The sequence below is a fragment of the Camarhynchus parvulus genome, chromosome 7, assembly GCF_901933205.1.
Source record: "Camarhynchus parvulus chromosome 7, STF_HiC, whole genome shotgun sequence".
Classification (NCBI taxonomy): Eukaryota; Metazoa; Chordata; class Aves; order Passeriformes; family Thraupidae; genus Camarhynchus; species Camarhynchus parvulus.
This window is the reverse complement of record NC_044577.1, coordinates 11,722,101-11,735,931: the sequence shown is the minus strand read 5'-3', so window position 1 is coordinate 11,735,931 and position 13,831 is coordinate 11,722,101. Positions and strand designations below refer to the sequence as shown.

The window sequence follows — 13,831 nt, the reverse complement described above, 5'->3', positions numbered from 1 at the left end:
TTGCACGCTGCAGTTTTATTCTCAGAACAGCTGAGTATGCCAGGCGTGAAGCATCTGTCCTGCATTCTCTGCTCCATGACACGGGACTGGCCAAGAGACAGCGTACGAAAGGACAGCACCCCACTGCCGTAAGGGAGCTGCATCTGACTCACTTTTTGAAAAGTCAAAGGAGAAAAAACTATCACAGAATTATAATTTTCAAGACACAATGGGACAAAAGTATACAGCCTTGTGAAATAGGACACATCTGCTCTGAGGGACAGTAAGAAGGTTTTAAAATCTCTTGCATATGATAGCTGAGTGGGGCTAAGGCCATCCAAGATCTGGTTGTTTACAAAATGCTCAAATTGCTTCAAGATAAGCCCTTTCATAACTTGCCTTTGTGAAAAATTGATTTAAAGGAACAGAATTTATGAAACAGCCACACAAATCTGGTTTCCTTGTTTAAAAAGAAAAGTAATTCCAGGAAAGTCATATTGTCATATTATTTAATAATACCTCAATATGTTAAAAGAAGAAATCTTTGAGCCCATGAACTAATAAAAGAAGAAAAAAGACCAAAACAAACCAAAACCTTTTGAGTTTGCCTTGGACTCAGACAAAAAATAATGACATGTATCATGTCTGTGCACCACTGATTGAGACAGCTTTAATTGCTCACTTTTCAGGACGCTTAATCTTTCTATAAAACTCCTAAGATCAAGATTGAGAGGTAAGAATATGAGAAGATACTAAAAAAAAGAGAAGTTGTTAAGAGTCATGCTAGATGCTGTCCAACCATACATGTACTACAGAAAATAAAAGTAACTACCAAAGGCTTTTCTGATTTAAAAAGACTGCATTGCCCTATAAGAATACCTGCAGAGGGGAGGATGGGGCAAGCATGAGAAAATACAACACAGAGCTAGCAACCTGAGTGTCTATCCATTTTCTTGCAAAGTAATAAAAATACGAGTGAACTTGACACAATTTAATGTCAGATGATCTCAGTGGGAAACTTTTCCAAAAAAAAAATAAAGGTTACTCATCCAACAAGTAGAGTTTTCATGCTGATCACTGCACATTCCTGCTTTGATTATAACTCGGAGAAGCACAGCCCCTGTGGGAGCAGTACCCACTGCAATACTCTGCTGACCCCTGCCCCTTCCCTGATGGCATGGAACATCTGGAGAACAGGGGACATGGAACAAAAGCGACTTTATTTTTCTCTGTGGCCTCTGTACGTTCATTGTTGAAGTTGTAATGCCGAAGAAAATTGGGTAGGGCATTCAGATGTACAGAAACCATCTTGCAGAACAACAGAATAGATGAGCTGCTTCAGTTACTGCTCGTGATTTCAGTACATTCCTGCTCTGGGATTTCTGTCTTCTAGGCATTGGAAACCAGTCAGATTTAAAAACTTTTAGTACTGGAATACTTCTAGGTCAGGTCTTGAAAGCAGCCTCTCGCCTCGGTGAGTACGCTTGTATGCCTTAAACCTTGCCCAAGAGAAGTACTACAAAGTACTACTACAAAAACCACACAAAAGTGCTGGAGTGCCTCTTTATAAAAGCTGACCTATTTCAACAGAAATCTTACTCTTTAAGGTGAAATACCATTGCTCATTTAGATTTCCACATGTTCCACACGGATGATGTTTGTCAGTTTTCAGTCATCAAGGAAGGCAGCAGGCATGCAGGGTGCATTCAGAGCTGGAACATCTCCCTGCCCCTTGGGAGCCGTGCACCTGCAGTGCTTGAGGGCAGCCACTAACACACTCCGGAGCAGCTTAGCTGGAAACAGTTCCAAAGCTGCTTCTCCATGCTTGGAGATAGTTAAAAACTGTCTAGATATGGTCCCAGGCAGCTGGCTCTAGGTGACCCTGCCTCAGCAAGGAGTTGGACCAGATGACCTTCAGAGGTTCCTCTCAACCTCAACCATTCTGCAATTCTTGCATGTCTCCAATGTGCAGCAAATAAGACACAAAAATTATTTCTCAGCTGGGCTCCTTTGTCTCCAAGGCAGGCAAGATGGTAGGGTAAGACTAGAACTACTGGATTCTCTTGCTTGTCCTCAATTCAAATAGATCCAAACAGACCCGAGGAAATACCTTAATGTTAAGATCCTCATTAAACAACATGAGAAATTAAAATAAATAACTTAGCTTATGAAGACTGAGGCTGCTGAGCCAATTTATTTGATACATCCAGTTCATTTGCTACCTGTCAGAAACATGAAGGGTAAAGTCCCTGCAGACATGGGTGCTTGCCAGATATTAGGGAGCCATGAGCAGTTCACTGTGCAGTGCCCTTTTCCTTACAGATTTCACAGACCCAAGATACACCAGCAGGGTATCCTCAAATCAGCAAAATGCAGAAGCCAATTACAGATCAAGCTATGCAGTGTATCTGCCCAGACATGAAATGTCCCAGCACACAAACACAACCAAGACCTAGCACCAAAGTGGCAGCATAGGTTTCACAGGACATCTGCTGCATGGCTGAAGCCATCCTTTTCAAAACCCCAAATTTACCTTTATAAGGTAATTTCATAGTAAACTCTGTTCATCACATTGAACTCATTACACATTCAGATCTTTTCTAACTAACTCTTTAATGAAATTTCATGAAAGATTTTGAAATAAATAAATGGCAATTGAATGCCTACATGTCATACACCACTGAAAAACTGGCTACTGGAGAAACTGCAGAAGCAACAGATAGGATGACACAGAAGAGGACAAAAAGTAAAACTTAAACAAGAAATTATGAAGGATTTATAATGAAATGTCAATTTTCCATTCCTCTTGTATTTGCATCCCAGACAAACTATGTCAAAATACTTAAATAGAAATAATAAAATGAACTCAAGCTTCTGTTCTCTCATCCTGCAGAGATTGCTAACAAAGTCAAGAAGGAAGCACCATTCCCAGAAGTTCCACCAAGGAAAAAGCCAAGAAGAGCACAGCGATCTCTTCAACTCCCTATCGTAAACCAGAAAAAAAACCAAACCGCAAAACGAGTTTTGCTGCTCTCCAGCCCATTTTACACCTCTATGTATACAAAAATACACTTTTATATACAGTTTCAGAAACAAACATGAGTGGCATTCGGATTGAATATGGGTACTCCAAGAAGTCATCTAAGAATCAGTAAATGTTCTCAGCTTTCCTGCTTGGCTGCCACTACTGGTGAGTCTGATCACCACATGCACTTGTAATAGACTTCACTTGAATCAGACTGTGAAAACTTACTGTCATTTTCCAAAAATGGGTAAATAGACTACAATAAATTACTTTCCTGGAATCACAAAGGAACTGGGAACTGCCCATTGTTTCCAAGTCCATCCTGTGGCTCACGCTTACTGTCTCAGTGGTCTAGGGGCGTAGAGTTCACCCCCATACCACACAGCCCCAAAAAAGAGGAGCAGTGCTTCAGGAATTTCCTTCTGGCATACAGCTCAGGTTTTTATGTGATTTACCATCTTAGAACTAGTCAGTTCTACTGTCAACAAAAAAAAAAAAAAAAAAAAGAAATCTGAACGTTATCACAGAAAAAATGCTATATAGATTTTTTCAGTATTTTCTCCCTGTAATCATGATGTTATTTCCAGCTGCTCAGAAACAGAGAACTGATTCACACTGATAAGTGAATTCTGTCTGTCCACTACAAAAACACCCTGATATGTTTACTATCTGAGTATTTGCCTTTTTTCCCCACTAAAGATATTTCTGAACAGCAAAGATCAGAAAAAAGTTCCAAGTGCATCTACTATGACAGAAATGCCGTACGCGACTAACACACCATTCATCCATACGAGGAGTTTAAACAAATGAATACATTGCTGTTGTTTTTTTATAGTAATTCTTTCACGATCACTGCATGTACTAGGAAAACAACTACTGAAAACAATGAAAGAGAAATACCAAAAGTTACAGCATCCAACTGCAAATCCTTAGAACATGAGTCATATTTTCATTAATAGCATCGGAAGTCGCTTCCATTAGTACTTAACTGAGGCTTCCTGAGCCTGCATCTATCCAATGCAGTACACAGAATTCACATCAAGTGCGAAGTGAGGGGGAAAGGAACAGAGAAAAAGGACTCAAATGTTAGTCGAATGCTACTCCATGGTCTAATAATTGGAATTAAACATAAATAACACAGTTGCCACTTTATGATTAATGCCAGGCAAAACATTTTGTGACTCAACAGTGACAAATAAAAGAATGAGAACAGTCTGAAGACAAACCTGCATGCAATCTACAAGAGCAGACCTGCCAGCGTCACAGACCACACACAGGGGTACCTTGTTGGTAATTACACCAACTGCCTTTAAATCCATAATGGTGGTGACTGAGAAAAAAAGGCAAAAAAAGAAAAAGGTTTCTGAGCATGTTTGCCTGTAATGGAATTTCTTTAAATACAGGCCACCACACATTCAACTGGAAATCTCTGTAGGCTGCCACAGATTTGTTTTCAAAGATCGATGTTTTTTCTGTAACTTGTCCTGTCAATTAGTGAGATTTTCATCAGAACAGCCATAGACACAAAACCTGTTTTATTTTGGCTCTGTCAGCTTTCTGTGGAACTCTTTTATTTACACAATAGAGGGAAACATCATTGCCCTCGAGACAGGGTTATGAGATAGTTTGCATCATGAACACATGCTGTTCTAAGGAAGGTATACACCAGGAAGCTCCTCTGAGTATATCTTTTCAAATACTGATAGCTGAATTCTCGTGTGATGTACAGAGGAATAGAATCTTGAAGAAAACATCACTTAGCAAATACTCTGTTGCCTTTTTTTATCTTTTTCTCCTTGGAGGCTTTAATTACAAATTTTTCTAAATGTGTATCCACTTATATTAAAATGTATCATAAGCAGATGTCCTTTGAAGGAAGTCGTGCTTCTCCAGACAGCCCCCCTCTCAATACCAACTAGAGTGGGAGGGAAAAAAGCTAAAGTACTGGTAATCTTCCACATATTTATACTTCCAGTATTCTGTTCTGCAGCATGTTTGACCAACTGAACAGCAGGGCTCTGCACTGACTGGTCAAAAAACCAAAATAACTTGTCTGCCTAAGGATTAGGCATGAGGACATGAAGCTCTAAACCAACCTGAAATGCCCTGGAGACTTTTTGAGCAGGTCAGGAGCAGCACAGTGCAACACAAAGCCTGGGAATGTTTGGTCAGGCAGGCTGCACAGCCTATTGCTTTACACAACCACTGGACTAATATTTTAAAGACACGAAGATGAAATAATGGAAATTTGCACAAGAGAATACAGCAGAACTTCTAGGAAGGAGGAAGGAAAGTAAAGAAAAATGATTCAGAAATTTACATCTGCAGTAAATTTACATATTTTCCTCTCCTCCTAAGAAAAGGAGGGGAAATAAAAACCATCATAATCCTTAACTATTTTACACGATATAATATGTACCTCAAGATATACTGTAAAATATATTTTGACAAGAAACCCTTTACAGTTTATACTCGGTGTTAAAATCTGAAATAATCTGTTCACAGTACACTGCATGTCCTTAGCCTTTGCTGATGAAAATTATTTTGGTTTTGTCTGCTTTTGCTGACTAACATCACAGTTTCAAATGCTGGCAATTACACAGAGCCAGGCTTTGATTGAGAACTAGTGCCAAAACTAAAATGAATGCTTGTACTGATACCCATTTCAAAGTGATTGACTGCACGTGCAGATGACAAAATAACTTATGTTCACTACAAGGTCCTTTGCCCTTGAAACAGACTAGAAAATTCAAGTGTCTTTTTTCTGTACATGGATATACGTGGTCTTTCCTTCTCAATCTAGCCTGCAAGCAAGCAAGTAAATTTGAAATCTGTTTTCCTTTCTTGCTCACTTTCTAACACAGAGCTGTGGGCTGATCAAGGCTACCAGCAGCAATGGAGACACCAGTGGAGCCTTATCCTGTTGAGTTTTCTTTAACAGTCCTTGGGTATCTTGGCGTTTCAGCTTCATTCTGAAGAACCAGGGGTCTGCTAGCACTAAATAAGTGCAACAGAGCCAGACCATGTGGCAACTGTATTGAGTCATGCTGTGCAAAAGGTTCACATTTTGCTTTCCACTCAGGCACTGCTGTCTCAGACCACTTTGGTACACAGTCCATGGCTTCCTCTGGGACCAGCTGCCCCTCCTGGCACAACCTCACTGGCTCCTGGCTACCAACACGTGCCCCCCTTGCAGCCTTACATTAGTATACAATACTGACCAGATGCATCCACCACACCAGCAATCTCACTAATTGGAATTAACATAAATAGCCATGTATGGAGAGGCCAAAAAGTAAATTGTCAACTCAAATTCTGTACTGAAGGCCTTGTTCTCCTTTTACCCAATTCACTCTCAAAAGAAGTGTTGCCTTAGAAGAACCCAGCTTATGCAAGAGAAGCCAGGCAGCAAAGAACCAGGATGGCAGAGATTTACTGCTAGCAGCTGATGAATTATGTCGTTCCCAAATGCTGCCAGATTTTATGAAAAAATACCTGAGTTTACTGCCAATAAACCATGTCACTGCCTTATTGCTACAACTTTCTGAATGTTTCTGAGGACCACCAGACCACCTTGCTATGCAGACTTCATGAGAACCAGACATTACCACAGATGTAGAGTTTTATCTATCTAGTAAGAGAACAAGACATGGTGGCAAGAAAGCCAGCAACACCTATGTTTGGGGTCAAAATTCAAGAATGTCAAGTGAATTTGAACAGTTAATACTGCTTTACATCAAAAGGATGAGAATTTTTCAGCTGATATGGGAAGAGATTCGAGCTGAATCTCGAATGAGGATATTGACTCAGCCAGGGTCAGAGAAGGACAAACTGCAGAATTAAACCCAAGTGTCCTAAAGTCTCCACTACAGCCATAACAAGTTGACCTTTGACTACACGGGCCACTAATCAGAGCTTCCTCCACCTTACAATATCTCCTCCATAATGTATACAACTAAACAAGAAAAAGAATCTACCTCTCACAGTGACGCAGCATTTTCCTTAACACTGTTGTATAGCTGTGTTCAGCCAGTATACAATAAAAACAAATGTCCTAAGTCTGTAAGTCTGTCTAGTTCAGCAGGTTTCTGCCTTCCATCTTTTTCCCCCTCTGCTAAAGTCCCCCTGATTTTTAACAAGACAGAATTAAAACAAAAGGCACGTAACAAAAAGGTAGTGGAAAAAGGTTATCAATCTGACCAATATGAAATTCCCAAATATATCACCTGCTAACTCTGAAAAAACCCCTCTGGTATGTTTAAAAAAAAACTGTACCAGTACCTTAGTTCAGTGATTACACAGGACTGATGACATTTTATCACACAACTTGGCACTTCAGAAGGCTTTAGAGAAAGAGACTGCAGCAGGTTCCTTGGTGTTGTAAAAACAGTAAAATGTCACGGCATTTTAGCATTCACTTCATTAAGCTTTAAAATACTCATCTTTGTCATCAGACTTCAATTTAGAGTCATTTCCAAAAACTTTTCATTTCGTATCTAAGCAAAATCCAGTCTGTGTGTTCTATATGGAAATGCAAGGGTCCAAGCACATCCAAAAAGTCTTCTGAAAAAGCTGTTAAGCTCAAATACTCCTAAGTAGAAGCAAATTAGCATAAAACATGATTAAACCATTAAATACCATAAAAGTGTCAAATCACAGAATATATTTAACACTTACTTAAGGGAGAATCTAATCTACAAATCTAAACACATTAGTGGAGGACGAGTTATAAAAAATTACCCTCAACTCCAAGTGCTTGTTTAAAAAAAATCTTAGAGTTTCCATGAAATTAATAGAGTTGAAGATGATGATTTTCTGGGAAGATTCACATGGCAAAAGCATCCTTGCAAATCCACTGACTTGTTTGCACTGTCTTGTCTCTAGATGAAATGATTTTTGCTTATTTTACTCCATGAGCAAACAGGAATTAAAGTCTTTACACATAGCTGAATCACCTCAGAGAAAATCTACTCACAGACTCACAATGTAAAGCAAAACAAAACTTTCAACAAGTATTTTGCACGCCAGCTTTAAGTATACCTTCCACTTTATTCAAGAATTAGTCCAACTTGCACTAAAGTTCATTTAAACCCAGATTTCTGGAAAAGCACAGGAAAGGGAGTAGCTGGCCTTCACTGACTCAACAGGATTTTAGACATCCAGCTTTTCAAGGTCTCCCTGAAAAATCCCAGTCTACATTTAATCTGAAAGAGTGACTAAGTTACAGGATTTAAACAAGTACTGCATTTTTCCATTTTTTAAAATATATTTTCACTTCCTAAATGACTCTGTCTCCATTCAAAGAAAAAATAAGTAAGTTCATGTTACTGTTTAGCAATTATGTCAGAATAGAAATCACCACAGCCTTAGTCACACATAATCTTTTCCAGTGGCCAGTGTCTATTCATGGAACTGAAAAAGCCTGAATTCTTTATCTTTGCCCTAGACTGGAGTTCAGGATTTTTTCTGGGTATGAGCGTCTGGCTTTTGTTTATCTGGGCTGTCAAAGTAAAGTATTTGCATGGAATAACACAGGAAACTCTGCAGCAAAAGCAACAGTAAAGCAAACTAATGATGTGATATTTATCCCCCAAACTCAGACTTCCCACAGCAAAATTGCTTCTTTCAGAGTCTGCTTTACCTTCCCTCTAAAAAAGATCTGCTACTTGGTAATCCCCCAACACATGTAATGCACTCACTTTTCTACCTAGCAGGGATGCCACTTCTACTGCAGATATTACTGAAACACTTTCTGGAGAGCTTTTCAGTACCTTAAATCTGGGAAAAGATAGAACCCATACAGCCTGGGTCTTACAGCATATTACAAAAATTTTTCCTATAAACATTTTCAGGACGCTGTGAATACGCTACTGTGAATATGCTGAAACATTCCAAAACTGGCAAACATTCTTGGACCTGAAGCTACAAGGAAATTAAGCTCCAGAATCACAATCATATTTTGCCCTCAGACAGAAGCATAATCTATTTGGCTTTGAAATCTTACACCCTGAAGAAAACGACAAGAGCAGCAAAAGTCAGAAACTAGCTTCTACCCAGACATGCTTCACGAGGGTTTGAAACTTCTCACCTTTCCAGAATTCCTCACAGAATACATGTTTAAGTTCAAAACCATCTCAAGTCTTTTTCTTCAAGGCATTTATTAGTATGCCACAGAATACCCCACAAACCGTTGTTATCTTGAGTCAAGAGCATGGTCAACATGAAAGCTCCTGAGGCACCGTACGGCAGCCAGCACAAGGTGAAAGGCAGCTCACGCAGAGGACAGGCTATCAAGCACCTGGGAGAGATTGTGGGCTGCTACAGGAACTTGGGACTTACTTCAAACACTTCTACTTTGTGTTCCTTAACTGAGACTAGGAATGGAAAGAATTGTCAGCTAAAAGTATTTATGGTGTTTGTTGAACTGGTCAAAACCAGAAAATATTGACTTTTGCTTCTGTTAGACTTCAAGGTTATCAGCCCACTGAACAGAGGTCACTGTTCATGTATTTCTTGATGTTATGGTGCTTAAATTGTTAGAAATTTATGGGCACAGCACTGCACTATTTAAAATCAACTCATATATTTTCTTTATGCATTTATTATTTTTCCATTTAAATCCTCATTGTACCAAAACCAACTTCATTGGCTAAGAAGATGATATAGGCAAACTTTTGCAGACTTTGTACAATCAGAAAAAAAATCAGTGTCTAGTCAAGACAAGCTCTTCATTAACTTCTGATTTCTAAGCATATGCAGTTAAAAAGGGCATGGTTGGTACATGCAGACAAGCCCAGGTTACTGAATACACTTGTTTCAAGGCCTGGCTTTCACATACTGAAGTACAGCACGTCACACCAAGGAAACAACTTCTGGGGACAAGGAAACAAAAAAAAATTAAACAGAAGAAGATTGTTTTTAATTATCTCTGTTGATGCTAATGACAGGAAACATGGAAAAGGGCACTCCCAAAATAGACACTCAAGGAAAGGACTGCGATCAACTTGCTTAACATTTTGCATTACACACCTGATGATGATGATGATGGCTAGAGCTATGCTCAAAAGACCATCTGAACTCCTCATCCTGCACAATTACCTCAGGTAGCACAGGTTAAAGCATCTCCCAAGACACATCAGAAGTGTGAGCAGAAAACATCAGGTTCTTCAGGTCCCAAGGCAGCCTAATCCACCAGCCAGCTGCTGCAGGGGTGAGCACAGAGCCAGACTGTGGGGGCTCCCCCACACACTGCAGCTCTCTACCACAGACACAGACAAGATCAGCATTTCAGTCCAACAGAGTTTGAACTTTTTCTGATTCAGACCTACTTAAAAAGCAGGAAACACGCACAAACAGCATCTTGGCATTTGGGACTTGTAAGGAAGGAACAATGCCAAATCTCATTATGACAACCAAAAAACCACAACAGCATAGAGGCTTTACAATGGCAGAATTTACCAGCAAAGAGGTGGTTTCCTCTCTTTTCACTTTTTTTTCAAGAGTTTAGTCTTTCAACACCACAAAGTGTTATATACCCTTATTACAGGGACATTGAAAAAATATTACTTCGTTGATTTGGTGTCTTTTGAAACAAAACTGTGACCAAACACTTTGTTAGCCTCTCCTGAGAACATTTTCACTTATGACTGGGGACATAGTTTAGTGGTGAACACAGAGGTGCTGGGTTAATGGTTAGACTTGTTAATCTTAAGAGGCCTTTTCCAACATTAACAATCCTATGACTGCATGAACTGATAATTTTTTCTCTTTAATTTGAACTAGAAACATTAGAAAGCAATATAACTTGCAACAAACATTTAAATAGCAGCTTGAAATAAATTCAGCTCAGGTTTATTAAATGTACGTATTTCCTAGAAAACTGGCTCTAATTTATGAAAATTAAAGTGCAACATAAAAAAAATACTCATGTTTGCACACGCATTATTCATGCTTTTTTATAAAAAATACATGGTTGTACAGATTAGTGCATATTTTAATCAATATGCACCTACAAAGTAGGTTTTCTATTCTTTTTAACAGATTTGTATAAAGGAAAACTTACTTGCAATCTCTCTGTAAACAAGAGATCCTGATCCGAGCCTGAATTACTTGACAGGGTGATAAGCCAGATAAGGACAATTTCTGGCGATTAAAATACAAATCCTTCCAGTGTTAAATGAATTTAAGTTCAATATTTTGCTAAGCAGTTTTATGACAGACATGTCTTTTTTTTCCCCTTTAAACATAAACATGGGTATCACAAAAGGGAAAAACCCAGAAAATACACAACTCATAACCTGAGTATGTGTTTGAGAGTCTTAAGGCAAGATATAATTTATTCTAAAATATTCACTAAACACATTTACAGGATCAGACAGGTTTTCAGAATCTCTGAGACAAACTAATACTGCAATCAAAGGATTAACAAACCAGCTGCCTATGTGCCATTACAGCTGATTATCATAGACTGTAGACAGCTAGCTTACTTGGAAAGTGCTTTCAGGAATACTCCATTGTTGCCAGAGAGAAGGGTACAGAAGGATAACGTGATAATAACTCGTTATTTTATTTATGATACATAAAAAGGGAATGTATGTAATAGGAATTGCATGAGGTTTTTGAAAATCTTGTTATAAACTACATTTACAGTAAAACCTAGCAAAATGAAGAACTGGAGGCTTAATAAACACTGCCATTCAGAGCTAAGGATGCCATGCAGTGAAGGTTTGACTTTCCAGCCTTCTCCCCCAGTCTCACTCACTAAAAACTAAACCAATGACAAAACGAATCTTATTATGAGACTTTATTACCTTATAAATGCTAGAATAAAATAATGAAAAGAGAAAAAACTGAACAATTTGGAAGTTACAGGCTTATCTTCAAAATATTTTCAAATATCTTTTCAGTTCACGTGTAGAAAAAATTGTGAAATAGAAACTTCCAAGAGCCCTCAATAAAAAAAAAAGTCCTTGCTATTAAATAGTCCTCTAATAGTTTGTTATGTCCAAATATTTTTCCCTCCCTAAGGCTGTGAGAAAGAATTATTGTTCTTAGTGGAGACTGAGTTACTACCAAACAGGAAAGCAGCAGAACTCAACATATTTTAAAAGATACTGATGTGTTTACAGCATTGCTTAAAAAAAGCAAAAAAAAAAGGAAGTGGTCTTTAGTTTTCTGCTGACACTAGTAACCAACTTAGTTCATCCCTCAGGTAGTTGGTAAGAAAAAGAATGTTTTCAGAGTAGAGCTGTGTATCTCTATCAGAAATATGGACATGGCATTCTTTTTGCTGCATATGGTTTACTTTGATTAAGACTGGTTTTAGTCTATATAATTTGAAATTAATATTAAATCCTAAGATTCCTGTATAGGGAGCAAAACCAGATCTTCTTGATCACAGTATCTAGCTATTGATATGGCTTCTATATCTCAGAAGAGGAAGCCAAAGTCACAATTTCACAGCCAGTCAAAAGAGTACAGACTGCCTAGGGGGAACTACACAAGTATAAATATGCACCAGTTATTCAAAGTACAGCTTTCCAGAAAGCTTTTAGATTAAATAGATTATTCTTTCCTACTTGCTTCTTCTCTAGTTTGTCTTTTCTCCCTCACCTTCTGGGGATTTAAAGGTCTTTGAACATCGTGTGTCGGAGATGAGATGAAACAACAGCCACTCACAGTTTTTAAATGCTCTGTCTGAACAAGGCAGAGTAGTTAAAGAAAAGCAGCTTATCATAGTTTTATCCTCAGCTTCTTTGTTTACAACATGGTTATTCTCCAGATCTTGCTTGCTGTCTCTATCCCATAATACTGAAAGGTGAACCTCTCAGGTTTGCAAGCTTTTTTCACTCTTACATAAAATCTCTTGAAATCCACCTCCCTACCCTTTCATCCAAGTAAAGATGTCTAAGAAGGTCTAAACAAAAGTTCATCCACACTGCCTTTGTCTTCTTTATTTTTAAAAGCTGTGTTTTCCATTACACCTTTTTTTTCTAAATCACAGTTGCACATCATTGAGGACAATGGGGATGAGAAAACAGGAGATATTTGATTGATATTTGATTAATGCTACCCAGCCACTGTATTATTCAGGGACCAGAAAACACTAACAGAAATTAAAATGAAGAAGATTCCAACAACAGAATCAGTTGGATCTCAGAGGAAATATAAAAGGAACTCATGCTCAGCTTCATTAATCCTTTCCCCCTGCCTCTAATTAGTATGTTGTAAGTGCTCTCTGAGAACACTGGACCATAAGGATGTATGACACAGGTATCAACACTAAACTGAAATTAAAATAATGAAAATGTTGGCAGATAAATAAGTCTCTTCTCTGTGAAGAGGAAAACAGAACACAAAACACAAACACAAAAATCCAGGCCAGGTCATCTTTGTAGAGTAACAGCAAATGAAAGTGAAGAATGTCCAACAAAGGCAATGTGCAACTGTTACCATCTGACAATAAACCAGTGACCACCAGTTACAGAAGAAAAGGAGCATTCCATGGATCAAAAAAAGAGAGGGATTAATTCATTTATGCTTGAGCTTTCTCTACCTAATAAGCAGAAAGGCACCATTACTTTCAGCTGAAGCTCTCTTTGGTTCAATACAAAGCCAAACGAGGAAGCAAAATACAAATGTAAATAAAGTTCTGAACAAAAATAATTGTTTTTTTCTGTATATGAAAGTCAAGTTTCAGGGTATTTTCAACATTACAGAAAAACGTTAACAGGACATGACAATTCTCAAGCTTTGCAAAAATACTAACTTGTAACTGAAAACACAGGCAAAATCTGTACAATGAATTTCAGCAATCTCTGAACACAC

The 13,831-nt window shown here is 38.3% G+C and overlaps 1 protein-coding gene across 1 annotated transcript in view; it reads right to left on the bottom strand.

Moving 5' to 3' along the window:
* BMPR2 (bone morphogenetic protein receptor type 2) overlaps window positions 1-13,831 on the bottom strand; it is a 105,675-nt gene that overhangs the window by 54,359 nt on the left and 37,485 nt on the right. The gene's annotated exons all lie outside the window — the stretch shown is intronic.